Raw genomic sequence first — 26,349 nt, 5'->3', positions numbered from 1 at the left:
ATCTCCCAAGCCCTTTAATGCCCCCCACCCCTCAATCAGCTGTCTGCGCTTCAGCGGCCTGTCTGCAGCCTCTCGGATTTCTGTCTTGAAATTCCATTGAATGCCACCTCCTCTGTGAAGCCCCCTACACAGGCAGTTACCTGTTCCGGGTTAATTTTACTGGGAAGCCTCAGAGCAAGACTGTTCCCACCGCTAAGATCAGGTGGATGATAACATGTTCATTTGTCTTCAGACCTTTGTCTAAAAATAAAAAGTAATGTTACAGACACTTCTAAGTTTTACTTCATATATGTATGAAGTAATATTCCAAGTATATCAGGAAATACATATGTTTATATAATACCCTTACATATTTGAAAATTCACTGATTACTTAACGTATGTACCCATGAACATTTTCATGTCTACTGTGGAAAGCATCCGAAATAGAAGGGAAAGGAAGCCTGTGGCACACTAGGACAAGCCATACCAGTCAGGGACTATAAATCCCATTATGCAGTTAGTTAAATATTTGGTTTCTTACTATGTTCCAGATACGGAGAAGCCCAGATATGAATAAAATGGGATCAGGGCATTTATTTAGCCGGTAGAGACTTAGAGATAGGCAGGGTAGACAGCAGCCTGGCATTCAACAAGGAAGGTATTACAGAAGATACAAGGTGGGTTTTGAAGAGTGCATAGGACTTTTCTGGGCAAGCTCTCACCACCTCAAAAATGTGGTTCCTTGGCCATAGTAGATGCTTATTTAACATAAAACTGTTATGTCAGAGGCTTGGGACTACTGAGAGCCTATACTAGTCCCTCCCTCCCTGGCACTAAGAGGCTGTCTCTGCCCCCCTTTCCTTGATTTAGAAAATTGGCTGTTTAAGGTGGTGAGGGGGGTGGGGGTGCAAATTCCTTCTTGAACTTGAGCAGGTCTTCAGAACCGCTCCTGCCACCGCTCTCCTGTCCTCATGAAGGAGGACCTGGCTGCATCCGCCCGGAGTGTCTGCCTCCTTATGTTAACAGGACACAGGACTCTGGCTTTCTTAAATGGGGAATCGGGGCCTGGGAAATCCAGGCGTTCCTCTCTGATTTGCTACATGATCCGGCAGGATACGTCACAGGATGGATCCCAAGGCTGTTTAAAAGAGGAGAAACTATAATAAGAAACTCTAGTTTCCGGAGATTTGAATGGTTTGAAAGGTAGAGTGTGGCTGAGAAGTTGGTTACAGTAACGTCACACATTTTAAAAATATTAGTCATAGGGATCCTGATCGATTATGAGGTGGGGTTGGCAATGGCCAGCATTGGCCACAGCCATTCCTTTCCACAAACCACACCAGCCCTCTCTCACAACACAGACATTCCAGTTGTGTGGCAGCCCAAACGTTGAAAGTCAGTGCTCTATGGAAAAGCCACAGCAAAGGTACCTGGCGCGCCTGCTGCCCAGGTGTTGGCCCTTTCTGTGTGCCTTCCCGCCTGCCACAGGGGAGCCCTTCCCCTCAGGCCCCTGACGCTCCGTGTGGACAGGAAGTGGCTCAGATGGTGCGAAAGGGCCCATGCAGTTGCTCTTCATTCCATGTACCGGAAAATAAATGTGAGTTCTGTTTAATGCATCACCTCTTTTCATATTGCATTTGCCAAGAAAGTGCAATTTTATTGAACATTAGGATTGAATTCTTAACTGAGTAATCAATTTTAGTAGTAAGTTAAAATGCCTTCTATTAATGGACAACTGCAACCGTTAATCAGGGTTACAGTGGATTAACGGTTGTCAGCATTTATGCTAATGGCGCCGGGGCAGGGTGGGCCTGTGCCTTGCCTTGTATCACTCTGCATCCCGCACACAGTGGGCGATACTCTGTGCCGCGGTGTTGACTGCGTGGCGCCCCTGCTGGCTGTTTGGAGACGTGGTGCCATTTTCACGGCGACGACACGTCACCTTCTGGGTCGGCACGCTGGCTTCGTGTCGGGAGAGATGGAAACGTTCATTTGTTCTGCTGCTCCCCTGTTTAATGTGATCTGCGCTGTGACTAAGGCAAGACAAATAGTATTTTTAATGAAACCGTTTAATAACCTCTGGAAGCCGGAGTCAAAGGCACTGGGAAAACACAGTTAAAGGGTGGCTGGGTGTAAACAGCACAGACACCGCGGCTTCCGTTCCACTGACCCGGTCCTTCTGCTTTCAGGGTTTCATCACCGTAAATGGTTTTGAACCAATGAAGCTGGATTCCCTTCAAGAGACGGACAGCCCATCGTGTGGACTGTAGAGCTCGTGGACGGATTTATTTGGGTGAGTTACTGTAAAGTGCCTGCAGGTAACAGCTCAGGCTTTTTGAGCCCCCTTTGGAATGTGTTTTCAATTAGTGGGTGACTATGGATCGCTGCAGCCTCTGGGAGTTTCATCGGGGTGTCTAAGAGCAGGGCCACATTGATTGCCGTTCAATTAATTGCATCTGGTATTTTCATTTATCAGAAGCAAAATACATGTAATTAACTCTGAAGCAATATAGTTCCGTGTGAAATGATTGCTGTTGCTGCTATAAAGATAAGTCAGCGGGAATGCTGCTGCTAGGAGCGCGGGTCAGAATGGGAGTCGAGTTCGGACTTCTCGACACATTAATTACAAAGAATAAAGATGAGTTAGGGAGACCGCCTCGACCCCCTCGAGTCGTCTGCACAGTGGTGGGTGCGCTTCCTTAGGGCGCCCGCAGCCTGCTGGCCAGTCTTCCCGAGCTTACACCCCCATGGCCAGCCTCGAGGCGGCTTGAGCACGGCTGGGAGAGTCCTGGCCGCGGGGACGGGCCAGCTCTGGCTGCACTCACGGGGCTGTGGTTGAGAAAGCATCGGTGATGGAGTCCGCCCTCCGCCCGGGGCCTGGCTTTAGTTTCAACACCTTGAGCCATTTTTCACAAAACCTGGCTCATCCTGCAAGTGGCAGGTCTCGGCGTGATTGAGTTTTACCGGCTTTAAAGTGTGTTTCTTGTTGAGCTGACACCATCTTCACACAAGAAGGAAGAGCGGGTGAGCACATTTCCTCAGTCTTTTTCGTTAAGCCCTTACACTTGCTCCCCAAAGTGTAAGTAGGATGGAGTCTCCATTTTAAGGGAAGGTCAAGTTCCCCGCCGTGGCCTCCGTGTTCCTCGGAGCTGGGAGCGCCAGGGGCAGCCGAGCTGAGCTCAGGCTGAACCAACCAGCAGTGTCTCACGGTCCCCACGTCTCCCTCCATTCCGCACTCCATGGAGGAGTCAGCTGGGGGGCCGAGGCGCCCGCCTGGTCACCGCAGTCGCCTCTTGGAGCCTTCTGGAGCCGAGCTTGTGGATTGAGTAGTTGGACTGGGGCGGTCTCAGAGCTCCCCACCTGTTCAGGTTGAATGTAGAAGCCAGGACGCCTTTCCTAGGGTGGCCTGAGCGGTCTTGCCCCGCCCGAGGCCACAGCGGAGCATGACATCGCCCGAGGCCCACTCATCAGAGCAGACTAACCTGAGCCTCCAAGAACCTCAGCATTGGAGGAGACGAGAGACTAAAAAGCCAGGGCGCATTTTGGGGGAGGCATGGGAGTATTTACTAGTGAGTCATGATGGTCCCTCACAACCAAAAAATCTCCCGCTGTGCCTTCCAAGGCCAACCTATCTTTCTTCCTGGCCCTCACCTGTGTTCCTTCAGTTAGACCCTGTGCTTGCTGGGATTGGCCCAGGTCTCTCAGAGACATTGCGGTGCAAAGTCTTGGTGGGTCTAGCTTTGGTGGGTCTCCGTTCCAGTTTTGGGGTGCTGGGTTTGAAGGTGTTTTCAGGGTGATGGAAATAAATCCATCGGACTCCTGTGGGCCCATGGAGTCTGTGCATTGGCTGTGCCCCGTGCCCGAGTTCTTCACAGGAAGGTGTCTGAGGCTCACCTGCTGCTGGAGGGGCGGGGGGACTCTTGTCTGGATAGCCCAATCTTGAGAGCAACGCTCAGTACATTTCATAGACACCGTTGGTTGGAAAACTACTTCCTCTCAAGATCCGAATGTGGAAATTGATAGTGCAGGGATGAATGGGCTTTTAAAACATTGACAGTGGTTGAGTAATAACATCTTCATTTGACTCAGCCTGATACCTGAACCACTGCGGTATCTTGTGTAGCGGAGGTCCCGATCTCAGAACGCTGACATTGTGTAAATGTGTCCGATAGCAGAATGAAAGCGCAACACGCCTCCTGATCAGGTTCTTGAGCCCCGAGCGCCCTGCCCTGCCAGTGGGCTAACCTGCACCCCTGACTACCCTGGCCTGTATTCACAGGGGAGCGTTCTCAGGTCCCCAGAAAGTACCTCTCTCTTCTCTATGACTCATCACTCTGGCCAGGAAGGTGTACCCCACTTTTGGGATGGCCACACACAAAGCCCTGCCTGTAGTCAATGCATAGCCACACCAGAGGGGCATCTGGGGTTGCCTCAGCCTGGGGGCTCACCTGCTGCGTCCTGGAATGGACGGGCCTTTTAAACACGGGCGAGGAGAAGGACAGATGAAGTCGCAGCCCTGAAAAGGCTGGCCGGGGTGCTGGAACCCTCTGCTTCACTGTTGTCATCTTAGTGATGTTGAGTATGTCTTCATGTAATAGCTTTGTGTAAGCCGATTATTGTAGACGTGGTATTTTGGAATGTGGCTTTTTTTTTAATAACTCCAAATCAAACACCAGCTTTCTCCCCAGAGAGGCTCCCCCTGCGCACCAGTGAGCGGTGACAGACTGCCTGTAGCCCTGCTCCTACCACCCGTTCTCCACTGGCTCCTTGTTACAATCGCTCTGGTTTGCCCGCTTCTCCTGGAGCTGAGCTAGGTCTCCTGGGGTCATGTGGGTCATTGTTTGTCTTGTGCTGTTTTGTTATTGAGCATTAATATTTATAGCGGCTCCCAGTTACCTTGTAGTTTTAACAAAAGCGCCAGGAAAAATAAGTGCTTTTTGTTGAATGTCTACAAACGAGTGGAAATGGAAATCAGAGCCCTGGCTTTGTTCTGTGAGGTGATGGTGGGTAATGGCGGCTGTGGTTTGGCAGAAACACCGCCGAGCATCCGGCCACCTGCACCCAGCGAAGCTCACGCGGTTATTTTGACAGGTCGCCATCGCGCCCGCCTCGAAAGGCCCCAGGGAGAGGCCACCTGAAGGCCCCAGGGCGCTGCGAAGGCGCTTGGTGGGCACGAGGGCCTTGCCTCCATCTGCCATGGGGACCAGGCTGTGGGCCATCGGAAACAGGCCTTACCCAGGCCAGCAGGCATTACGGCCTCAGCCCTGTTTCTGCCAAGACAGATTCTTTCTTGAAAACAGAAGGGAGAGCCGAAACCGGTTTGGCTCAGTGGATAGAGTGTCGGCCTGCGGACTGAAAGGTCCCAGGTTCGATTCCGGTCAAGGGCATGTACCTGGGTTGCAGGCACATCCCCAGTAGGAGGTGTGCAGGAGGCGGCTGATCGATGTTTCTCTCCCATCAATGTTTCTAACTCTCTATCCCTCTCCCTTCCTCTCTGTAAAAAATCAATAAAATATATTAAAAAAAAAAGAAAGAAAACAGAAGGGAGAGCATTGCCTGACTTCAGAAACAGCACCCACACCTGCTGGTTCTGGCTGTTGAGGTGCAGAGGCCGTGCTGGTCCCACCTGTGGCCTCTCGGCCTGCACTGGGCCCTGCGGTCCTGCTCCGTTCTCAGCCACAGGCACCGATGCCCACATGTAAACCACAAACCAGAGGCCGACACCAGGCCCCTTCATCTGCAGGGGCAGGTGCCGGGAGCTTCGGCCAGGTCCTCAGCAGTGTAGCTGCAACAGTGCGGCACTCAGCTGGAGGGGCCCCAGCTGGAGCAGGGTTCTGGGTTCTTGGGATTTTATTCCTGAGCTGCAGGTCCAAGTTCACGTGGGAGCCGTTTCCTGGGAGGAGCTGACGCAGCCCTTCTTTCCTTCTGGCGAGGACCAGAGGGGTCATCCATCCTGTCCCCTTGTCCCGGCCACACAGGGCCGAGCCCCCAGCCCGACGCCTCTGGTGGGCTGCTTTCTGCTCTGTTGGTTGTTCCCTCCTCCGCCCCTCACAACTGCTGGTTCTAATCGGTTGATTTACCAGCCAGGGAGGCACAGAGTCAAACAGAGGGTCTGAATTTTCACTGTCATCCCGGGGCCTGGAGTCAGCAAGCCTGCCTGGACTTCCCGGCTTCCGGGCCAGGGCGGGTCTCTGCTGAATCGCACTCCACTGCGGGCCCTGCTTGGGAGGAACAGTGTCTTCTCTCCCCTGGCGGGTGCCAGGGGGTCATTATTGAGCACCCCCTCAAGGTGTGATGCTGGGCAGGCGGGAGGTCCACCTCTTTTCCAAGATTTTTATGGTGCTGGCTGGGACCCCGTTTTATTCATGAACATGCGATGCTCGTATCACTGCACCCAGGTTAGGGGACCACCGGAGGCGGAGGCCGGAGGACTGATGGTCATTGTTTCTGAGGCTTGGAGCATGCATGTGTTAAAGGGAAGGGGGGGAGTGCTGCCAGGGTCAGGGCCGCCCTTGTTGCAGGAAGTGATTATTTTCTGTTTACTGTAAGTTTCAGGTTGATGATGTGGACGTGTGAATGGGTAGGAAATTAGCTTTCTCGTAAAAAAAGATGTTGGGTCTCCAATCGGGTGTGATTAACGAGAGGAAAAGATTGTGTGTGTGAGTCTTTGTGTTTGGTATATCTTTGTTACCGCCACTGCAGCCACTGCTCCCGGCATGCATTAGACCAGTGGCATTTTTGCTAACATGGTCTTCGTTTTAGGCCGTTTCAGTTTCTACTTCCATCTAGGCCAGCGGTTCTCAACCTGTGGGTCGCGACCCCTTTGGAGGTCAAACGATCCTTTCACAGGGGTCGCCTAAGACCATCGGAAAGCACATATATAATTACATACTGTTTTTGTGATGAATCACTATGCTTTAATGACGTTCAATTTGTAACAGTGAAATTGGGGGCCACCACATGAGGAGCTGTATTACAGGGCCGCGGCGTCAGGAAGGCTGAGAGCCTCTAATCTAGGTTCCTAGGAGGGACACACACCACCCCCCGGGTTCGAGTAGCAGCTTCCTCAGCAGCAGATGCTAAAGACCCACTTTACAGCCCAGAAACCATCCACGTGGTACTGATGGAATCTGGCTTCTTTGAGGTTTTTCATCTCTAATTTCTGGATCCCGATGTAGTGCCTTTTCTGAAGTAAGGCTGAGAATTCCGTTGTCCTGGTGGGAGTGTGTCCCCACGCCTGTTGCCCATGGCTCCCTCCTTACCTGGCTTCTAACACCCACAGAACACATGTGCTTTATTTATTGATTGACTCATTTATTTTTGGCAAACGGCAACTCCCACCTGGCCCCATGCTGTTAAAAATACAGCCTTCCTGGTGAGCTGAATGCATTCTTGCCACGTAGCAATTAAGATAATTCCCCTAGACTTGTACCAGTTAAGGATAAGTAGGAGGTTTTAAAAGAAAGTGCTGCGTAATTGAACGGGTTTTGTGTGGGCACATGGGTAACACGTGAGAATACCTGCCCTGAGCGGACTCCTGCGTAAGCAGGTAATAAAAGGGCACATTTTCCTGTGCTTCTCCTGAGAAGCAGCCGAGCGGTGACATTTATACATATTTCATGATGCGGTTTCCTTAGGCACCGGCAGCAAACAAATCAATTTCTCAGCAGTATACTATTTAAAAGAACAGCAACAACCTGCGGGGTGGGCTGCAGAAGCTGTTGAAGTTCATTATATGTGGCAGAAAGATAGAACAATAGGAAATAAATGTGTGGGGATAAAAAAACAAACCAAGGATGCACAGCAGCCCTGGGCGTCTGATTACGGCGTTTAATTTCCATGTCTTCATAAATGTGTCCGAAGAACAGTGCTCCCACTCGGCGCCCCCATTGCGCTCTTTCTCCAGGCTGAGGATCAGATGTCCCGTGAGCTTCCCTCCCGTGGGTCTGTCGGGAGTGGGCCTTGATTTATTGGACGGTATTGCACTGCCGTTTAATGTAGGAGATTTGCAGGAAACGTGGCAAAGATATCAGGTTCCCGTGCCCAGTAACTCGACACCTTCCCTGTGGCCGCCTCCCCTTCCGCTCAGCTATACATTGTTTAACTGAAAGGAACCCTTTGTTGGTCTGGCCCCGTGTAGCCTGCACCTCCTTGGGAAATTCAGCTGAAGCTGTGACTGGTTTCCCTGGTCTGAGGAGGAGGCAGAGCCCCCGAGCGGCCTTGCGCCTCCGGAGGGCGCTGGGGGCTGGGCGGTGCAGCTTTCCTGGATGGCCCCTCGGTCACGGTGACCATCGCCCCGCCCCTTCTGCAGCCGAGATGGATTGCTTCCACAATGCAAGGGCGCAGGGGCGAGATGTTATGGGGACAGCACTGTACGAGGGCAGGTTCTGTGTCCTGGGGGGTCTAGATCAAGTGCCCTCGGCCTCATCTGCATCTTAATATCGGTAATCTACTGGAATTGGCTTTGCTGGGTGTCCATCGCCCCTCTGGCACATTGGGGTCCTCCCATGAGGGCCGGAGGGTGGGAGCCTTGCTCGTTGATAGCACAGAAACCCGGGGTGCCAGTCTCCTGGAAGACACTGAGCGTCTGGCTCTGGGGTGAAATTAATGAAGGTGTTGTAAATGAACTTGGATTAAGGAACAGTGCTCTGTTAGCGTAGAACTTCCTAAAGCGGCTTCCCCAAGCTCCCTGAGGCAGAAGCCCTGTCCGTTGCCCTCATGGTCGCCATAATTTTATGTGCATGACCTGCACATCATGGAAGACACAGCACTGTTCTGAATGAATGGGACCAGGGAGGTTTGGCGTGGCTGGGCCCATCCCAGCATCTGTCTGGAGGGCAGGGCTGGCGACATTAGCCGGCAGTGTTTTCTACAGACAGAAGGCAGCCCAGCATGTTGCACTACCTGTTGGGGAGGTGCGCGTGTTCTGAGATAATGAAGCATAAATCGTGAGCTTTCCCGGCCCTGAGCGACGGCATGCCTCTGTCTCCCCTGCCTGCCCACAGGGCTGGGAGTTTGAATTTCGTGGGCCTTGGGGACCTGGCTGTACCCTCCTGTCTCCTGGGGGCGTGGTGCTTCAGCCTCCTGGGCGAGGGCTGCATCGGAGCTGGGATTCTGCGCATTGCAAGGAGGCCCAACTGGCTCCAGCGTCCATCACCCTGGGTCCCTCGGGATGAAGGACAGATGGCCTGTGTATCAGATTCCTTCATGGACCCAGCATGGTGGCCGCCTCCTTGCCTGCCCTGCAGATTTGGAAGCTGGTATTTCCTGCGTGCGTAACTGATGGACCCAGGCCCACGGTTGTTAAAAACCGTAACTTTGAGAGCACTGTACTGGCTTTTCGTAATTCAATTGAAACTCGCTGCTGCTTCCTAATTACAGCTGAAATGACCTCTAAACCACGGCAAAGGGCTGCAACTTCCTCTTGGAAGGCGGATTCATATTGATTTGTACTCTGATCTCCCACGGGCTTAAATGGCAGCACCGCGGAGGCCTGTGTAAAGCCGGAAAGCCTTCTGCCCGCGTGTTTAAACAGCAGATTGACACGGCGCTCGACTTGGCGGGGAAGCAGCCAGCTCTTTAGTCAGGAACCGCATCAGCGGCCGCTCCCTCCCTCCAGCAGCCCCACGGCTTTGGCACATCCTCCTCATGTGCGTGGGGAAGGCAAAGACTTGGCCGTCGCCTTGGTGATGGTGGGGGGCTGATGGCAGGGCCAGGAATGCTTGCAGCATGACCTTGGCCCCCGCTGATGGCATTGACCTTGGGCAGACTAAACCCCTCTGCGCTTACTGACTCGGGTTCCCCCTGTGAAATGGGGGTGAGCAGTAACGGTCCATCGCCGAGTTTTGTGGGTCAGTGAGATGCCTGGCGTCCAGGTTACAGGAGCCTTCAGGTGAAAGGTGACTAGGACTCTAGACTTCCTTGCTCATAACAGACAGTTCTGTCCTGTTTTCTCCTGGGACTTTGGACGTGGGAAGCAACCCCCTTTTCCGTCAAGCTGCTAGTGATGTTTCTTCATCAGGGAGGAAGGGTTTGGGGTTCCCTGAGCCTTTTCCCTGCAAGCTCGACTCATTTTGTGCGAGGGAGGGGATCCCAGGCTCAGCAGGGGTGACAGGGAGGACTGCTCCCAGGTGGGACTGGCTACCTGCACACCTGTTTACTGATGTGCTTCCTTCTGTGGGAGCGGGTCCCCCCTCTTTTGTCGATGGCTCCCAGTCTCTGCAGTTTCCGCGGACATTCCGTGTGACCAGGAGGTGGAGGCGGGTACAGTCCGTCCCTGGGGTGGTGACCGGTCAGCATGGAGAGGCCCAGCGCAGCGGCTTATCTGAGAGCAGCGCTGGAGAGCCTGCCAGCTCGGCCGCTTCCCATGAAAGCCTGTTAGATCCAGGTCACCGCTCTGGACTCCTGCATTTTATGGCAAATTCTAAAAATGCAGATTTGTAACAAGCAGTGGTAATGAATTCAGACTGTTTGAATTTCACACTGAATAATGGCTGGAATTATCAGAGCCTGGGGCTTATGAGATCCTTGGATCGCCGTAATCTTTTCTCAAGATTCAATTGATGGCATGAGGTAATGTCACATTACTTTATTAACAGTCCTGGCCATAAAAGAAACACCTACTAGGAAAGGAGAATTTAGTCAAAATACTAGTAATAACAAGGCCATTTGGAATATGGAATATGTTCGGTGAAGTTCAGAAAGCCTCATCTCATTTAAAATGTAACGCTGTGCCCACGGGGACCAAGTGCAATGCCTCTGTGCCCTCGGCTTCCTCGCTTCTCCATCCAACACGTTCTCCTTTAAACGCTCCCATTTGCACTCTCGGAGGGGATTCAGGGAGTATGGGAAGAGGGACAGCTCCACAGCTCTGAAATCCGTTCTGGTTTCGTGTTGTTCTCGCTCTTCTTCTGCTTGTCCGACCTGCCCCCAAAGGGAGATTTTAAACCTGCGAGGAAGGACAGTGCACAGACTCAGAGGAGCAGGGCTGTGTACCTTGCTCTGTCTCGGATTCTCTTCCATGTCTCCCCCAGCGGCCACGGTAGCGATTCTCTCCTTTTAAGCTGAGTTGATGGTCACAGGAGGGAGTGAGCACATGTCCTAAAACTCCGTTAATATTTGCACACGTTTGTGGTATTTAAACTTCCTTAATTTTAGAATTTATTGCCACTATTTCGGGTTGTGCGGGGTGTGCAGGCGACACATTGCCCCCGAGTTCCAGCCTCTGGGAGAGCAGCCACATTGCTGGACGCAAATGTGGGGAGATGCCAGGCCTCCCTTCTCAGCCCAGAAGTGCCTTGTTTGATGTCGAGCTTCACTTACCAAAGGAATGGATTTATAGCTTTTGACATTTTGCTCTTAGAATTAATTAGGTGGCTAATCATTATAAATACCATTTTCTTCTGCTGTTGTCTCCATTTAATAGGGCCTTCTCCTGCCGCATGCACTTGTCAGTTTCAGACTGAGCCTTGTGTTTGGCTTTTATGATCTGTCAAGGGAAAATGGAAGTAAATCCTGTATAATATGCTAATTGATCTGTTTGGGAATTTTTAGATATAGACAACATCTGTGCTTGCCAGCAACTCAGCTAATGGCTTCCGTTCTTGCGCCAGTGAGGTTTTCTGGGTCTCCGTGACCTTGCCGACACAGCCCGTGTCCTCCCCACCAGGGTTTGGCAGTGTGGAATTTGGGGGCCTTTTTCTGGTGCCCAGGGGCCCGGCCTGAGACCACGCAGGATTCTAGTGTGAGGGTGCCTCTGGCCAGCGTGGGCCGGCTCTAGTCTTGTGCCCCACCCCACCCCCAGCCTAGACCAGACTGGCTAGAGCGATGGGTTCAGAGCCTGTGGCCTTGGGCCTGGGCCCCCAGAACCCTGCCAATCTTGTTGATGCTGCATTTCCGGGGAGCGAGGCACCTTTGCTTGCCCTCAGGCGGTGGTTTGGGCCACGTGAGAGCTTATTTTTTAGTGCAAACCTGCGCAGCCGGAAGTATCTTCTCCTGTGAAGCACGAGGGGCTGGCGGGGGGGGGGGCGGGGGGGGGGGCGGCTGCGCCCGGGAGAGCCGCCTCCTGGAGGAGCTTTTCCCAGCAGCTGGTGACAGGACCGAGGGCCCTTCAGTAGCCTGAGCGCAGGGTCATACACCGGCTTTCCCTGGCCATGGAGGGCAAAGGTGGAAGCAGCTTTTGGGGGTGGAGTGGGGGGACCCAGCCTGGTCCAGCACTGGCCTGAAGCGGAAGCCCCGCAGCTGCGTACTGTGAGTGTGCTGGTCAGTCTGGACACACAGCCCCATCACTCCCTGTGTGTGTGGTCCTGCCAGTTTGGGGAGTGCCCTTATTTCTCCTGAGTGTAATGGATAATGGAGGCTGATCAACGTCTCCTGGCACTTGGCAGGAGCAGAATAGGATCGGAACCTGGGTCTGGGTTGGACCCGCACACCCAGAATGTTCTGCTCCATTACCAGCTCCCCACACAGTTCCGCTGTTGGTGGTAAAAGGTTTGATGTTGAAGGCACCTGATTGGCTGTTGACTTCATGGGTGTTCTGTCCTCTCTCAAGCTTGTTTACAAACAGCCTCTAGGAAGAGGCTTCCTGACAAGCTAAATGCTCTCAGTTGAGATGCATGTGTGGGGCTTGGAGCTCCATTCCCCACAGACCAAGCCTGGTGGGCCCAGACTAGGACATGCCCAGACTTGGACTTCCCAGGAGCCAGGCCCCCAGGCTGGACCAGCGCAGGGGTCGGGGGACTCAAACCCCAGAGTCTCTGTGTGTGTGTGTCTCTCTCTCTCTCTGTTCAGCAAAAGCCAACCGGCTCTGGGCCCACTGGCACTGGAAGGTGTGGCTGGGGTGGGGACAAGTAAGGAACAGGCTGGGATTCTGGAGCAACTTGCCCAGGCCCACACCTGTTCCCAGGACTGAGCACACCCGGCTCACGCCCTGGCAGTGACTGATGGCCAGGGTGGCCTCCAGGTTTCCGTGTGCACTGTATGAAGGCGGTTACTGGCTGCTGTGCTGTCATCACTGTGGCCTCAGGTTCCTTTTGTCTGCGCCTGTAGACACCTTGGCACAGGTAATCATTGCAGACAGCCCGTTTTCAAGTTACCAGCACCCGGACCTACTCATCTCTGACTGAACTTGCACACTCAAGCACACTTAGATGCTCACACACAAACCCCTGCAGACCCTCACACATGCTCACTCATACACACGGGGGTACAGACCCTGCTTGTGGCATGTGTGACGGGGGGCACCTGCATCTGGACCAGGTGAGGAATTTCTCGGACCCCCGTCCTCATCTGGGTGCAACCGCTCTCCTAGCTCCCAAGGGAGAGAATGGAGGTCTTGGGCAAACACTTGCCCGTCCTCACTGTTGGCTGAAATGTGATAGCCGTGGAGTTGGGGTGATGGGACCATGCAGCCTATTCCTCCTCCCTCCCCAGTCAGTTTTATCATCGGATTTCAAAGGACCACGAGTGGACCTGGTTTACCATTCCCTCAGCCAGGTACGCAGCAAGCATGGCTCAGATCGTGCTATTGTGCCAACATTAACGTTAGGGCACACGCAGTCCATAGTCAGCAGGTTCACACACTACTATCATTAAAATTTCCGGCAAAAGCTGCAAAAATTAATTGGAGGCGTGTAATAGTTTAGAATGTGAGTCAGCTTGTGGTAATATAAATTACGGAAGAGAGGACAGTTTTATATACTGAGAGGCAAAGCTGGCGTACGTTAATGAGCAGCGATAGGAGTGAGGGGCTGCTTTTCCATTACGGATGCACTCGGAAGGGCCTGGACTCCGCTGATGAATAGCGTTAATTCGCTCCTACAGTTCCAATAATTCATGGTGCAGTTTAATGACTTCTAGATAAAAACAGGATTGAAATGTTAATTTCTCTGAAGAAATTGGGGCACTCTTGTATATCAGGCATTACCCCCCTATTAACCTGCTAGTTAATTTCGCTAAACAAACGTCTGGGAGATGTTTCATGTTACGAAGACTTCTGTATTTCTTACCTGAGATAGAAGTAACTTTCTTTTTCTTTCTTTTTTAACCTTAATGTATGTGAGTCATCTTAGATGAGAATTTATCAGGCAGAGCTCTGTCTAGGTAACTTGACCGAGTGGAGGTCTCTCCACACTTAGCTTCGTAAACAGCCGTGTGACTTAATCTGCATTCTGGGGGCTAGTAACTGTTCCTTTGTTTTCTTTGGCTGTGGGTTTGGGTGGGCTTTGTGCTGGGAAATATAAGGACTGTGGATCCGTCCATGTGAGATGCCTGAGGCTCTGGTCTCAAATCATGCAGGAATTTTGCGATCACTCTGTTATTTTGTTTTATTTTGCATCTTTCTTGCCTTTTAAACCGAGTTCAGTGCCTGCTCTCAAAAAAGAAGATGGAGCAGGAAATACTAAGTACAGTAACAAAAAGTTAACTAACGATGTTCTGTGTAATTAAGGAATATTGCAGTTTTATTCCCAGATATTTTATCATGGTAAACATGTATTACTATCTGGTTTTGCTATACAGTGGGGCCTTGACTTACGAGTGTCCCGACTAACGAGTTTTTTGAGATACCAGCTGTCTCTCAGCCGATTTTTTTGCATTGAGTTGATAGAGTAATTTGAGTTAACGAGCTCGGTCTCGGAACGAATTAAACTCGTAAGTCAAGGCCCCACTGTATACACACACACACACACACACACACACACAGGGCACAAAAACCAAACCTACAAGTATTTAGGGGGCAAGACCCCCTCTCTGTTTATTCTCCTGCTTTGCCTCTGGGTGTACTGTTCCAAGAGCTTCTTGAGGAAGGACTCTTAGGTGAGGAGGTGAAGGCCCGGCAAGACAGGGCTCTAACCTGCAGCGGGGAGCAAGGCCTGGTCCATCCCTGGTCACACACACACCCCACCCCCAGCTAGTGATCACTGGGCACAGGTTGATGCTGATTCCGTGCCTGGCATCCTTGTGCTCGAGCCACATTGACCAACCCTGTTGGTGCTGAGCCCAGAGTGGCACAGAGATCCGTCCTCAGGCGGTTCTGCACCTTCTGGGAAGGGGTGACCCCTACCCATGTTGGCTTGTGCTGCTCCCTGCTGTCCGGGGGGGGGGGGGGGGGGGAGGGCTGGGGCCCAGCCTCGCCTCCATTAGACTCACATGGGCGTTCAAGACAGGGCATCTGGCCAACCGATCTGTGTCCCCTGGTCACGACCACTTGGTGGGGTGGCTCACTGCTCATGTGCCATGGGCACTGGGCTGTCTGTTTGAAATGGGGCAGAGCCAACCCCAGATTCGACCCAAGGAGCTTATCGGCACAGGCATAACTCACCGCCTGCTTTTCCCTGTTCCTTTAACTTTTAATTGAAACCATTTAGTTGCCACCCCCGCTGCTAGGAATCTGGGGACAATTAGGGAGGTCCCGTCTGTCCTTTGAACCACATCCTATTGCTTTGCTCACTCGAGAAGATGGCAGATCGGAGCGGCACTGTCTTTGCTCCCTGCTGGCTGGCTGCTGTCTCACTTGGACGAATTATGGCAACTCTTTAATTCAATTATTTTCTGCAGCAGAGGCTCTGAGATGATTCGGGTGGGAGCCGGCGCCGGTTTTCTGGTGTAAAGCCGGGCCTCCGCCGAGGCTGTGGGTGAATTGGGGAGTTTCACTCCGGGTGTGGAATGCGTCCACACTGCCCCCCAAGCTTCCTGGCACAGGCCCCTGTTTGCCATGTCAAAACACAGATTGGAAATGGCAGGTGCCATGGGCTTTGCCAGCCTTCCCCCGAGGGGAGGAATTGTCTGTCCAGTAACATTAGGTCAGCGAGTTCCTGCCCAGCTGTGTGGGAGCGAGGGGCGGGGCCCAGGCCCGGGAAGGCCGGCTGTGACCTCGACGTGCTCAATCTCGGCCTTGGTGTTTGACTTGGAGTTAAACAGGCTGTCAGGAGTAGAGTGTGCTGTACAGTCATCTTCACCAATTTGCTTTCTAATGTGGAAAATCTGCCTAAAATAGGACCTGCTGCACTGCTGTCCCACATACGAGGGCGGGGCTGCTCTCCACGGAGTGGCCAGCAGGTCCGGGAGGGCGGGCGGAGCGTGGGCCTCCTCTGGTGGGTGGTGAGACCTGCCCTTGAGCCTGCCCTCTGCCTTCCTTGTGGGCCACAGGGTCCCGTGGATGTGCCCCAAGGCACGTCCTCAGCTCTCAGATCTCAGGACACGGGGAAGCTCATTTTCCCAAAACATTGGGGTGTTTGTAACCCAGTTAGAGGTGCACAGGAGCTGTTCAGTTGCAGTGAGGGAGCCGAGGAGAAGGCAGGAGCTGGGACCCCGAGGCAGGACAGAGCCCAGCGTGCCCTGCCTGGCGTCCCTGGGTGCCAGGCAGGGCAGCACCGTCACGCTCTGAGTGTGAGCATCTCACAGTGTCACCCTAGTGTGTAGAGGTGGGTGCTTTTCGAGTGTCCTGGCTCCAGAGCCTAAGCTGTGCCCACGTCTAACGGCTGACGCTCGATGTTGCTGGAAGGAACTGGTTTGTTCCGGGCAGCCCTTCCTGTGGCAGGACTCCCGCCATTGGTGCTGTCCCTGCCTCGGCTTTACTCCAAGGCATCCAGAGCCCCGGCTTGAGAACAGCAGCACGGCTGCCGTGTGCATGCGTGTGGACATACACATGTGCGTCCGTGTGTCTGCGAGAAAGGTTAGTAAGATCCTGTCAGAGAGTGGCGATGAAGTAATCAGTTATAATCTTTGGACTTGGAAACCAGCCCGCCTTCCGAAATAGCATGCATGCCCTTTGACCTAGTAACCTCCCTCCCCACTCCGTGACCTCAGGGAGAAGTTTCTACATGGTGTGGATGGCGAGAGTGGAGAAGAGCTGGTCCTTTTAAAACGGCGCCTTTACTAGGGGAACCAGTTAAGTGGAAGGCTGTCTTCGAGGGAACGATCCAACATTGAGTGCACATTTATGGCAGGAAGGCCTGACGAGTGTGTCACAGTGGTTATCTTTAGCTGGGACACTGAGGGTGGGTTTTTCCATTCTCTGGCCCCATTGTTTTGTAATGAATATGTGTTGCTTTTTTTCAAATAGTGAAAAAATTGCTGATCATCTCCATGTTTCCAGGATTATATGCTTCTGACTGGGAGGCAGCAGGCCAAGCAACAAAATGCAATTTTTAGAGATAAAGCTAATTATCCTAAAGCCGCCAGGGCCTTCTCCTCACTCTTCCTGGGACACGCAATGTCCAAGGTGCTCAGTGCTGGCTGGCCAAAGAGCGTCCTGCTGTACCCCCACTTCACAGTGAGCATGCCCAGATGTCGCCAAGATCGTGCCTACTAGGTGGACCGGTTCATAATGGCGGATTTTGTAATCAAAGAAAACACGATAATTTCAAGAGAAACATCAAAAGTGCTTTATTCAAAGTAATGTCCATCACTAGCTACCCATTTCCCCCATCTTTCGGGTAATTTGTGGATATGTCCCAATAGAACTTTTCTTGTTTTGAGGCAAATCATTCAGAGACCCAATTTTCCACGTCTCCGTACGTGTTGAAGTGCTGCTCAGAAAATGCGTGCGCTGTCGATCAGAACAAGTGTCATCTGAAGGGGCGAGGTCTGGTGAACACGGCGGGTGGGTTCATACTTCCCAGGCAGGATCTTTTCACGTGTCTTTAACTGGTTTTGAAGTGTGTGATGGTGCGTCATCATGAAGCCAAATTACTTTGCCGTGTCTTCTAGCCCATTCTGGTTGTTTCACATTCAAAGCGTGGTTCAAATTGATTATTTGTTGTCACTAGCGATCAGTATTAACGGTTTCACCTGGTTTTAGAAGCTCATGATACACCACACCTTCCTGGTCCCACCAAACACAAAGCAATGTCTTCTTTCCAAAGCGATTTGGCCTTGCAGTTGATGTTGATGGTTGACCTGGATCAACCCACGATTTTGTGCATTTGGGGTTCTCAAAATAAATCCACTTTTCATCGCCAGTCCCAATTCGATGCAAAAAAGACTTTCGTGCTGTTGAAGCAACATTTTACTGATGACTTTTCGGTTTTCCATTTGTCTTTCATTCAGTTGATGTGACATCCATTTTCCTTCCTTTAAAACTTTTCCCATTGCTTGTAAATGATCGGAAATTGTTTGCTGAGCAACGTTTAATCTTTCTGCAAGTTGTTTTTGAGTTTGACACGCACCTTCATCCAATAATGCTTGTCATTGTTGGTCTTCACACTTTTTCAGTTGACCTGGACGTTCTTTGTCTTTCACATGGAAATCATCACTTTTAAAGCGTTTGAACCAGCGCTCACAAGGATCTTGAGATGGAGCATGTTCACCATAAGCTTCCCGAAGTAAAGTAATGAATTAAAACTTACTGCAAATGCTCTTTTTTTGGCATGAAATTTTACATTTTTAAGCGTAAAAAATATCTATGATGTTAACACCTTCAGAAATTTTGACATGAAGTTTTGAAGCTTGTTGTCAATACAACAAAATAGCATACATATCAGATCGCATATATATCAACATACGTGTAACTCCATCTATTGGAAAAAATCCGCATTATTAACCAGTCCACCTAGTAGATCAGCGCTTCCTTTCGGTTATCTCAGGGCATGTGCGCAGACATGGGATCTGTGGCACTGGCGTCTGTGTATTTACTGTGAATTACCTAAGTTTGAGGGTTTTTGTTTGTTTTGTGTTGGAGGGTCTTTTTTTGGCAGATCAGTGTCTGTGTGTCCAGCTGCCATTTGGTAGCTGTGTGACCCTGGGAAAATGGCTGGTCCTCTGGGTCCCTCTTTTCTCCTTAAAAACAGGGACAGCCGTGCCTGCTTGAGGGGATCATGGGGACTCAGTGGTCGGTGCTTATAAATTGGGTGTGCATTGGAGCACCCCAGAGAAGCTCTGGAGTCAAACACATCTATGCTGGAGGCACTGTCGTAGGCATGGGATCCCACTCGTAGTTAAACAGAAAAACTCCAGGGAAAAGTAAATACAGAGGGTGGGGTGCAAGGTGTGGGTGATGGGACTCATCCGCCTATAAGACTTGAGGTCCTCAACAGACCGACCTCACCTGTTAGGGGCCTTCCCACATGTTCCCGGCATGAATGGACATTCCCCAGGGGTTTCTTCTTTCTTTTAACCTGTGTAGGATGCTTCTGTCCTTGGCAAGGACCTGCCCAAGCCCATCTTCCTCAGGCTTGAGGTTGGGGCTGGCCAGCTCTCACACTCACAGGCTCGATTCGTTCAGAAATTCAGTGTGTGTGCCAGTGGGCAGGCTGGCACTCAGCTTATGTTCCAGGAGTGAGCTTGTCTTGCAGGGTGTGTGCGTCCAGCTGAGAATCCTATCCTATATAATAAAAGGCTAATATGCAAATCTACTGAATGGCGGAACAACCAGTTGCTATGGTGTGCACTGACCACCAGGGGGCAGGCGCTCAGCGCAGGAGCTGCCCACAGGGGGAGCAGCCCGAAGCCAGAAGCTGGGCTCATGGCTGGCGCAGGGGTGGTGGCAGGAGCCTGTGCCGCCTCCACGGTAGCCGCTAGTATAATATGTCTTGTGTGGAGAGCCCGAACTCAGGCCCTGGTCGGACGCCATATGTGGGGAGCCGGCACGGCCATGGCATACTCATGCCAGCTCAGCCTGGTTCAGTGACCCTGAGTGGGGGCGATGAAAGGCTTAGAAAAGACAGACAAGAGAATGAAAGCTGGGTTTTGGTGGGACGCTGCCCCTCTGATGGACAGCGCCAGCGCCCACAAGCCGTGTCTTTATTTTATAGCAGATGCCATGAGGCAAAGTAGGGGCGTGATCAAGATGTTCACAACATTCCCGTGGGTTTCGATCCTACTCAACTACATGCACCTGAACTCTCAGCCCCACATCACTCAGGCACGTGGGGCCACATGTTCGGACCACAGGTTCAAGCTTACAACTATAGCTGCTGGCTATCACTGTGCTGGGAAGGCTCTGCCCTCCAAGCTGGGACTTGCACGTGGCAATGAGAGGACTGTGCCCTTTCATCAGTCCAAGGCTTGAACCTGTCCAAACACTGTAGCTGCGCCCCACAGTCTTGGACTGAGTAGTCTTTGGTGAGAGTGTGGAGAACAGGTCTCTGAGCAGGAGTTGAGGTTGCCATGGTGGGAGGCGCCAGCCACGTGATGGTCTGGGGAAGGACTTCTAGCTGAGGGTGCCGGGCTGCAAAGGCCCCTGGGCAGTGGCCAGTGTGGCAGTGGCTGCGGGAGGGGGCAGAGCAGACCAGGAACAGGTTAGGGCAGTGGTCGGCAAACTGCGGCTCACCAGCCACATGCAGCACTTGGGCCCCTTGAGTATGGCTCTTCCACAAAATACCACATGCGGGCTCGCATGTACAGTGCGATTGAAACTTCGTGGCCCATGCGCAGAAGTGGCTCGCGAGCCGCAGTTTGCTGACCACGGGGTTAGGGTGACGATCCTGATCTTGACCATTCAGGCGGTGGGAGCTCTTTGGAGAGCTGCAGGGATCAGATTTGAAGAAAAGACCCCAAGGTGTCTCTCCGGAAGGTGGCTTAGAAGGGGCAGGAGTAGAAGCAGGAGGCCTCTAGGCGCCCTAGGGGGTCACTCAGAGGCAGGCCGTGGCGTTGACCCGGCAGTGGCGGGCGTGGGCCGGCGGGAGTGCCCACGTCCTGCCGGAGGCTGGTGTGTCCCGGACACGCTGCAGGTCCTTCCCCCGGGTCTGAGGTGGGAACTGTGTGTGGTCGGTGGGATCTCGCGTACAGCTAACTCCTCCACCGAGCACCTGTGACTGCCGCGCCTCGTGGCTCTCTTGCCTCGTCATTAGTCAGAGGAGCTGACGGGACGGACCCTGCGTAATGGCTTGTCCTCACTTCGCCTTCTCTCAGCTGCTTGGGCCGCCTTCAGGGGCGTGCGAGGCCGGGCTCTGCACGGTTATGCTGTCAGTGAAACAATATGTTGGTGCCTTTGTCCACTTTCCGCTTTAGCCGCTAGAATAACTCTTGGGGCTCGGCAGCTGTTTGCAGTCTGCCCATTCCCCCCTGGCACATCGGTAGGCAGCTCGGGCGGTGGGTGGGGAAGCTCAGGGGGTTGAGGTGAGTTTTCTGCCCTGGTCTTGGTGGTTGTGGTCAAGACCGGGATGCTGGCGCATGTCCATGTTAGTATTTTCAGGTGCCGTTGACCATGGAGAACAAGACCTCGGATGGGGGGCGGGGGGCTACTGTCAGTGTGCCAGCATGCCTTGCCCAGTCACCTCAGTTTGGTCACAGGGGAGAGGGAGACAAAATTAGCTGAAAATGTTACCTGAGGCAAGAGGTATATTAAATTTTTATAGAATCCATCGAATAATGGAATGTTGAGGTTAGTTACAGACAGATTTTTGTGAAGCTGCTGTCGTCTCCAGAGGGTGGCCAGTTGGGCTGCATTTAAATGGGGTGGGTGTCAGTCAGCTATAAGGAATTGGGGGGGGCGGTTCAAATTGTAAGAGAAAGTTTATGTAGGAAGGTGCAGAAGTGAGCCAGCTGGGCTGCGTGGGCTCAGGGCACAAGTCACAGGTGCAGAAGAAGGGCCCTTGGAGCTTAGGAGAGAGAAAGGCACAGGTGATGGCCTGGGAAGGGTGGGGGAGGGAAAGGTGGGGCGTGCTCGCAGGCCGGGCCTTTGAGCTGCTGCGCCAGGGGAGGTGGCCAACCCACGCCGCTGTTGCTTCAAGCCTGTCCAGGCCTTGGCCTTGGCCACCAGGGAGGACTTGGGGCCTCAGGCTTGCTGTTGGGCTGGTTCTCGCTTTCACTGTGGCCTGTGGAATCGGCCGTGCAGAGTGGAGGCTGAGCAGAGGGTCCGTGGATTCAGGTCCCTCAGCCTCACACCGCCTCCAGCTGACGTCAGAGATGGGGCCAAATGGTGGCTGGTCCAGGGACCCCTGGGGGGCGGGGGGGCTTGCAGGACTGGGGTTCAGGTATTTCGCAGTGTGGGTCGAGGATGGCCACTTAGGAGCCAGTTCCTCGAAGCAGCCCCAGCTCAGGCAGAAGGCAGCCAGGGAGCTGTCAGAGCCCTGCCTTTCCTTTGAGGCCACTGAGCCCAGGCTGAGGTCCACCGCGGGGTGGGGCCCTGTTCCCTCTGACCCACCCTGATGCGGGTCCTACAGCAGAGAGATCCACCCATCCACCCACCTCCCTTCTCTGTGCGGTGGTTTCAGGCTCACGGAAGAGTTGAGATTGAATTGAGATGGGACCGGGGTCTGGTTCCCAAATGGCCATTTCCGCATTAGCTTTGCTCTTCGCACACAAGCAGAATCACTGCATTTTTCCTGAACCCTCTGAGAATTACTTCAAACACAGAAGTGTTTACAGGTAAAGGATTTCGTTTTTCCTCAATATCATCACATTCTCCTACAGCCAAGTGTCAAAATGAGGGTTGACCCTGATGCTGATATTGTTGAATCCTCAGCCCTGCGGTGGGTGTTGCCGGCCCCGGTAGCATCTCCCTGCGCACAGGGAAGCCTAGTGGCCTTGCTCCTCGGTCGTCTCAGTCCAGAGCACTGTGTCCCCCGACGGGGATGTGTTCTGAGAACAGACGGGACGTGTAGCAGACTGTCCCTCCGTGTGGGTCTGCCGCGGGTGTTCTGATGAGCCTCGAGTTGTACGCTTTGGGCAGGAGTATCTGGCAGCCCTGTCGGAGGTCACGTGGTGGCAGTTTATCTCCGTGCGGTGAGGATAACCTGAACCATGTGGTCACTGAGAGCCTGCTTCCTCCGCTGGAAGCTCTTACCTTCCCACGGCATTTACTGAGCGAGGTGCAGGGAGGACGCCTGAGGCGGTGTGTTGTGCTGGACCTTCGGGCTTCTCCCCTGGTCTCGGCCCCGGGTCCTTCCCCCGCATCGGTCCCTGTGAGGGCTGCCGAGGGAGCGTCTTCCGGGCCGTCATCTGTGTGCACTCTGTTTCCATCTGCTTCCCTTTTTCTCTTGGCACAGTGAGGACCCAGGTAGTGTGTGTAAGGGTCCTGGCTGCTTTCTTCACTTCATGGCTTATGTCCCGTATTCTCCTTGTTCGTTCTGGTGCTCATATTGGTTCAATTGGGCCAGCGGTGCCTCTTCAGGCTGGCTCCCTAATCTTGTCTCTTTTGACAAGTCTCCCATCCTTTGTTGAGCATTTCTTTACTTCCTGGTTTAATCCCCCCTCCCCATCTTCCATCCCCCCCAAGTCACCCTCCTCCACGGCTGTGTGCCTTCTGATGGGCCCTGTGTCGGGATGAGGGGGCGGGGTGGTGGTGCCCATTTCTAGTTGTGGGTGGAATACGCTGACGGGCGCCCTGGGCCCACAGACTCAGAGGCCGGCCTCGCGCCGCTCGGGCCAGCAGTGCCTCCCCAGTGTTGACCTTCGGGGCAGGCTCCAGGCCCGGGTCTGGCCCTTCCATATGGCCTGTGGCTAAAGTTCCCTCCTTCCATAAATAATGGATGACTTCAGCTGCTGGGCGGGGTGTCTCCTTTTCCCACTTTCTTGTGGCGTGTTTGCATCTGGAGACCTCTGTGGCTTTGGAGCCGGAGTTCATTTCAGAAAAGACCCATCGGAGATCGTGTTTCCAGTGACGATCGGGACGGCAGATGTCAGCCCTGGTGCCATGGGTGGCTTAGGGGCGGCCTCAAGTCCCCAGCGGTCCTCTCCTTAGGATGATGGTCAGGGAGCAGTGGCCAGAGGCATGGGGAAGGGCCCACACCGATAATCCAGCGCCACTGACATTGCCTGCCCTGGCCCAGGTGCGCTGCTGGCTTCTCCCTCCTCGGTCAGGAGGAAGGGCTGGTGGGGCGGGGTGGGGGTGGGGGGACTTCTGCTGACAGTTGATAATAAGACCCCCTAAGCCCAGGAGCCGGGGCGGTGTATTTCTCTTTGGAAGTTTTGGCTGCTGTTCCCTTAAGTAAAATTATACAGACGCCAGGTTTATCTGCTCCAAAAAGTACGGGCCCCTTAGAGAAGCTTAGCAGTCACACTCACACCCTCCCGATGACTGCGCTCTGCAGTGAGCTGGCGGTAAGTGCGTGAATGTACAGCAGAACCGACTCAGAGCGTCTTACTGACAAGATCAGCAGACGTGCAGGCGCAGCATCGGGTCCAGTGAGCGGTGCCCGGGGTTTTTAAATTCTGCCCGAAACATTCAGAATCCCGGGAAAAGTCCGTGCTTCTCCGCGCGCCCAGCCTGCGCGTGGTTCTCAGCCCAGAGAGGCCTGCGGCTGGTTCGTTGGTTCCTAGGCCGGCTCCAGTCTCATCTGAGACAGTGCCCTGGGAATAACCTCACCATCGACACTCCTAATTTGGGAGCTGATTCTATTCAAATGAGCAGCCATCATAGATATTTTGGTCGTCTTTTGTCACGGAGAGTAAGTGTCCCTCCGGGGGTGAGTGGCACTCAGCTCTCTCTGGGAGGATCAATAACGGGCGCAGGGCAGCGTGGCCGCCCTGTTGTTGGAGCCAGGGCCCGATTTAGCTTCCTATTCATAATGGGCTGTTGGAAAATGACCTTTCGTCATTGCTTTTTTATTCTTATTGAAACCAGCCACTGTGTGTTCGTCTCAGTCTGAGGAAGGAGGACCCGAAGGTATGGCGTCCGTGTGACCGACTGTGCTGCCCGCCGGGCCTGCCCGGGTCCTCGCGTCTCATCGGCACCTTCCCCAGATATTTAGAATCCACCCTGGGTGACCTGTCGGGACCTGGCCAAGGTGGGTGGGGTTAAAGCATCCGTGGAAATAGAAGAATCTCAGGGCGGCTATAGAACGCCCCGAAACAGAACATCTGTCTGGGTGATGGAGTCTGCTGTGAGCACATGTTCAGCTGCACACGCAACATGTGTAATAACTGATAGTAAGACCCTGCTTCTGACAGCTCGGGCAGAAGGATCTCTGGGCCTGGCCTCGAATAGGACACAGGTCCTCTGCCTCCCTGGGCTGTTGATCTGAGCACCAGCCGGGGTGTCCTTCCCGAAAGGTTCTGCTTCATCCTTGGGGGACCCTGGGGATGCAGTCAGAGCAGTTTTCTGTGTGGACTGGGGAGCAGATGGTGTCTGGGATCCACCTGTGTCTGGATCTAGACCCCTTTCTTTAAGCCGAAACCCAAGCTCCTATTGATACCAAGTGTTGAAATGACAGAGGAGACTCCAATGGTGGGTGACCTGTTCACACTAAAGGCCGTTGAGGTGACTGGAGCATGAACTCAGAGATGAGAAGACTGTGCATACATGGGGTGGGGCACCGGCCACGCCCCCCACGGCTCTTTCCTGGGTGATTTCTGCCACTTGCCTGGGTGCTCATGTTTCTGGGGAAGTTCCCATTTGTCCCAAAGAGCTCTTTTGTTGGAAATCCCCCTGCGCACCTCGGTGCAGTGTGCCACTTGGCAGCGTCGGCGCCAGGCCTGGGCAAGGAGCTTGAAAGATTGTTCTCTGGGCCCAGGAGCTTGGAGCCCAGGGCAGGGTGGTTCTTTCCTTCCTGTCTCCACTTCTGTCCTGTTGCTCTGAAAACACAGATACGGGGAGCGTGCCCTTGGCCACGTGCGCCCTGTCACCCACAGGTGCCTCTGTTTCCCTGCAGATTCCCCGCTTAGCCTTTCGGAAGGGCCCTTTGGAACCGAGCCAGCTGGCCCGTTCTCTGCTCCCTGGCCCGTGCCATCCCCACCGGCCTTGTTTTATTTCATTTGAGTCTTGCAAGTTTTTACTGCCATCTTTCTGGTCTTACTTCACTTGGGGGGCAGGCTCCCCCCACCTCATTCCAATAATGCAGTCTTCAGCATGTTGGATTAATTTCCTGTTCCACATCGACTCCAGCTTCCTGCACAAATGACTGATTTGTTAGCGGCTTTACCACTTCCTCCAGCCGTGTGGCTCTGCGTGGATGTCCCAGTTTTCCTGTTCATTCCCTGAATCCTGGTGGCCCTCATCCAGTGCCAAGGACTGCCAGACTTCAGCAAGCTCTCGGGCTTCTGGAGCCCCCGTCACCTGGGCTCTGCCAACATGGCTGCCCCGTCCCCCTCAGCACAGGAGGGTGCTGCCCAGCACAGCCCACAGGCACCTGGATGCCAACGGGGCCCTGCTTTACACACAGACTGGGCTGCTCAGAACGGCTGGCGCAGGTAATGGCTGCACACGGGCTTACTCTTTACAGGAATGCAGTGTTGGGAGGGTGGTAACTTTTTCTCTTTAGTTTAACATTTATGATATACTAGAGGCCCAGTGCACAAAATTCATGCACGGGTAGGGTTCCTAGGCCTGGCCAGCGGTCAGGTCCGATCAGGTTCCCCACCTCCTCCTTCCCTCGCTCCCTCAGCGCCCCACCAATGCTACTGGTCGCCCGCCATGTTCCTCGCCGCCCCCTGGTGGTCAGCACACGTCATAGTGAGCATCGAACTCCTAGTGGAACTTCCGAGGGGA

At 53.4% G+C, this 26,349-nt stretch overlaps 1 protein-coding gene across 7 annotated transcripts in view; it reads left to right on the top strand.

The window, feature by feature from the left end:
- The window catches only part of CTBP2 (C-terminal binding protein 2), a 101,257-nt gene that overhangs the window by 33,079 nt on the left and 41,829 nt on the right, over positions 1 to 26,349 (top strand). For 5 of the 7 annotated variants that reach the window (XM_036335617.1, XM_036335618.1, XM_036335620.1 and 2 more), the window contains one exon: positions 2,171 to 2,274. The exons of 1 other annotated variant lie outside the window; for it this stretch is intronic. The gene's annotated coding sequence lies outside the window, so the exon portion shown is untranslated. Of the gene's footprint in view, positions 1 to 1,342; positions 1,579 to 2,170; positions 2,275 to 26,349 lie in introns of all 7 variants that reach the window. One more of the 7 variants, XM_036335621.1, reaches the window with a different exon arrangement.

This window comes from Myotis myotis, unplaced genomic scaffold (genome assembly GCF_014108235.1).
Source record: "Myotis myotis isolate mMyoMyo1 unplaced genomic scaffold, mMyoMyo1.p scaffold_m19_p_15, whole genome shotgun sequence".
NCBI lineage: Eukaryota > Metazoa > Chordata > Mammalia > Chiroptera > Vespertilionidae > Myotis > Myotis myotis.
The sequence above is the reverse complement of the archived record's forward strand: the minus strand, read 5'-3'. Positions and strand labels throughout refer to the sequence as shown.